Below are 4,327 nucleotides of genomic sequence, written 5' to 3'. Positions count from 1 at the left end.
AGAGTACTTGTATAAGTTGTGGTCCCCAGAATGAGATTTAACACATGGATATCATGAGTAATAATGTTCAGATGTTTTTCTCCTCTGCCTTTAATGTGAACACCAGTAATTCCAGATATATTAACTTGAATGTCAAAGACTCCAATAGATGCATCAAGTGCAACCTGCAAAAACAGAATTCCAAATCCTAAGAAACTACTTACTCTCATTGCATTGGATCCTGTGACCTAGAAGAGCTTGTCTCATGGCCTGGCTAAACATTGTCCAGCAACATTTAGCTTTTTCCTCCCAATTATGGAGGCTCAACATCACATGGATGCTATCTAGGGAGGGACCTGGGGGTTGAGATCCATGTATGAAAATTCTCAAGCTTTTTTCAGACCAAAACTGTATAATATATGCATTTCCTGTGGCAGCACGGTGGCTCAGGGGTTAGCACTCCGGCCTTTGCAGCGCTAGGTTCGAATCCCAGCCAGGACACTATCTGCATGGAGTTTGCAGGTTCTCCCCGTGTCTGCGTGGGTTTCCTCCGGGTACTCCGGTTTCCTCCCACATCCCAAAAACATGCAATAGGATTAATTGGTTTTCCCCTAAAATTGACCTTAGACTACATTAATGACATATCACTATGGTAGGGACATTAGATTGTGAGCTCCTTTGAGGGACATTTAGTGACATGACTATGGACTTTGTACAGCGCTGCATAATATGATGGCGCTATATAAATACTGTATAATAATAATAACAAAAAAGTGTAGAGCATCCAACACATTTGGGGCTATAACAACCCCCTTTCATCAGTGCTACAGCAGAATTACAGATAGAATGGTAGCAAAAACAAAAGACAGGATCTTCACTTCCTCCTGCGTCATTGTTTGTATTTGTTTGTACCTTCTGTTAAATATACAGCACTGCATAATATGTTGGTGCTTTAAAATAATGCTAATGAAATACAGTAATAAAGCAAAACCAATGACATGTATTGTATGTCACTTCATTTGCTAAGAATCTGGTCAACTAAAAGCCAGCAACCCTTGCTGGCACCAACATTTTTGTTCCATCTTCTGTGATCAGGAATTCAGCAGTTCTTGTATATGGGAGTTATTGTGTCATGGAAATGCAAAACTTAATTGTTCTTGCATAAGAATACAAAAACAAAAAAACGGCAAGCAGGAAGATAAACTATTTACAGAAGAGACCTGTACATACAGTATATTTTGGCAGAGACGCATCAATTCGTAAACCTGTAACAGAAACAAAAAAAGTACATTTTTAGGAAACGGTTTTCCAACTTAGCTTAATTTTTGCACTAAAACTGTAACTCAAATTTCCCTGGATAGAATAAATCCAATCATGATAACCGGCACACATTTATTATTTATAGATGATCACTTGCCTTGCAGTGCTTTCTGAAGATTAAACAAATTCCCATACAGTGAGTCTATCAGTCTGCATTCTTTGTCTGTGTTCACCTGTGTGTTGGCGTTCACCCATCACATTAGTTATGTTTAATCTAGTCTTTCTAGATATTACCGCAGGGGTCCCCAACCACCGGGGTTGCAGACCAGTACTAGCCCATGGGCTGTGCCAAAATGGGCTGCAGAGGTTCTCCACGCAGCATTAGAGAGTAAATCGTCTATCTGCACTTACCCATTATTGTCCATGACTATTAGTGTAATCCAGAGTATTGGTGGCTTCATGCATTTTTATGGTCATTGAACTCTTAGTGAATCCAAATAAACCTATGCGTTATGATAAGGGGTATAGTGTCCCATGTCACCTTTAAAAATCAAAAAGCCATGTGCTGACATTTAGCGTACAGAAATGCTGTTCTTACCAGGTAGTAGGATTGTTCTAAGTGGCATGACTTGGACTCCATAAATGGGATACCTTAATGGCGAGTTGGAAGGTGCTACAATAATATTCTGGGTCAGTTCCCTGAGAGAGACAGAAGCAGAAATAACTTTGTAAGAATAAGGTTACAAGAGGGGGTATTCTTGGAAAATGATTATTAATATATTGTTTAAAAGTATTGATACCCAAATGTAGTATTGTATGTATGGTGGCATAAATGAAAACGATGTAGCATTGAAGATAATATAAAAAAAAATTCACATAATATTGGTTTTACCCTTTCTGAAATGCCATTTTTAGGACCAGTCCCATCTGCTCTCTCTGCCTGTGCAGGGTGTATGGTCTTGTATATCCCCCCTACTGTATTTTTCTGCAGTGGGTGGACCTGCTGGGTTCCTCCCACAGCTTTACTTTTTGCTCAGACGATGTGCCTGATTTATTACAGACTGGAGAAAACAGACTACCATGGGAGAATCTGGGTGATCCCACAAGCATGGAATGGATCTGGTTCAGGATTGAAAACATTTGCCAACTAATATTATTTTTCAGACATTTATTCCAAGTTGTACAATTACCCAGGTTGCCCTATACCTAAATCAGCCCTGCTTACTTTTAAAGCCCCTCACCACCACCACCCAGCCTCGGTGTCTTACCTTTTCTTGTAATGTTCATATTCCTTTTTACGTCTCTCTGCAGCTGACATTAAATCATCTACAGGCAAATATTCCTTCAGACGGTTCACCTCCACCCTCTTTTTAACAAACTGGCAGGAGCATGCACTCTTCTTGGCAACTGGAAAACTAAAACATAAATAAAGAGATGTAAATTGGAATGTAATAAATATTTGAACTAAAATTCTAAAATATTAAGAGAACTTTTGGACCCTAAATAATAAAGCCACATCATGTAGGAGACATATTGCAGGGTCTTAACAAAAAAAAATACATAGCTATTCATAGAAAGACCATAAAGTTCCATAAAGTTGTGGTGGAAGCACAATGTAAAGGATGCCACATAACTACATGAATATAAAATTTCCTATTTCAACAAAGAAAAAATAATACAGGCACCAAAACAATTACACCTAATAATCATAAAAATACAATATATTTGAAATTGCTCACACATATACAGCATCCCTATGTAATGAAATACATTCATCAAAGCCGAACTATAGTTCTTAAACCTTTCTCCGCTTCTACAGGATAACTTTGGGAGAGATGGGAGTTTAAAGTTATATCAAGGCAGAAGCAGGGGGATTTTTGGTTTTGTACTTATATAAGAGACTGTCCTTTAGTATGATATATTACTTAAGATTTTTTTGGACTTTTTTTTGTTTTTGTTTTATTTTGAGGTATTGTTTTCATTTGGTTGTTTTGTTTTGAATTTATCAGGCTTTATTTACGTATTTCATTGTATATTTCCTTTACATGACGTGCAACCTGAGAAAGGTAACATAAATTATAGAAAATAACATGCACACTTATTAAAGATATTCACATTTATGAAGGCAAAATGGGGTTCAACCCAGAACTAGCAACTCAGTGCATCATATTATCTATAGGAATACAATGTATTACAATGTGGTCTGAGCAATGCACTTCCCCCTCACTGGGAATTTTCATTTAACAAAACCCAAAAACCTTTGTAATATAAAAACATAAAGGAAAGATTGAAACAATTATTTATCTGTAGATGTCAGGCTTAGCATTTGAATAGGTCCTGAATGGATAGGACCTTTCTGATTTTTTTATGACAAGACCAGGTAAGCCCTAGATAAGGCATAGTAAAGTCCAAGTTTAATTAAATTTTTATATTAAAATCATTGTTTAGAAGGAAATTAAAATTGGGAAAGATTAATAACACATTGGAAGGAATTTACTAATTGTGTCCCAGTGCAAAGCTAAACAGAAGCAAATGAAATGGGAATATTTAATATAATTATTAGAATGATTTCAATTTATTATCTCAGCTGCTCCAATTTTACACCACAACAAAATAAAATCTGTCCCCTTAGTTATTTTAAACTTCTTCTGTCTTCATTCTGTTCTTGCATGATACAGTACAAGACAAGCCAAGCAAGAAATCCAAGAATCCACTATCCCACACCTATTGATGTGGGACTACGAATACAGTTATGTGAAAAAGTATGTAAAGAATGTGCAGTGTTCCCAATGCATTTGGGTATATTAAAAAAATAGAATTTTAAGAATGTGAGCTTTATTCACTTTTTTAAACATACTGCTATTATTTTGAACACAGCATTACATAATAATATAATAATGTCTAAAAAATAAAATGTGCAAATCAAAAATGAAGCAGAAGTCAGTTCTATGTGCCATCTTGGATAATCAATAAATCCACCAATATATATAAAACAGCTACAATTCTAATGTTTCAGCAGTAAACCAGATGGATATTGCAACTAATCTAAACTGTGCACATGCTTGTTACTTTATGAGGTAGAATGTAC

General features: G+C 36.1%; 1 protein-coding gene and 1 long non-coding RNA gene across 2 annotated transcripts in view; both read right to left on the bottom strand.

Moving 5' to 3' along the window:
- Positions 1-4,327, bottom strand: part of B4GALNT2 (beta-1,4-N-acetyl-galactosaminyltransferase 2 (SID blood group)) — a 28,507-nt gene that overhangs the window by 5,409 nt on the left and 18,771 nt on the right. The gene's annotated exons all lie outside the window — the stretch shown is intronic.
- LOC140332472 (uncharacterized) lies at positions 1,096-2,650 on the bottom strand. The gene is made up of 3 exons (XR_011921136.1): positions 2,508-2,650; positions 1,838-1,938; positions 1,096-1,244 (listed from the first exon to the last, which is right to left on the bottom strand). It is a non-coding gene; the product is annotated as an uncharacterized lncRNA (long non-coding RNA).

The sequence above is a fragment of the Pyxicephalus adspersus genome, chromosome 6 (genome assembly GCF_032062135.1).
Source record: "Pyxicephalus adspersus chromosome 6, UCB_Pads_2.0, whole genome shotgun sequence".
Classification (NCBI taxonomy): Eukaryota; Metazoa; Chordata; class Amphibia; order Anura; family Pyxicephalidae; genus Pyxicephalus; species Pyxicephalus adspersus.
Note: the sequence above shows the minus strand (reverse complement) of the source record. Positions and strands in the feature narration are given on the sequence as shown.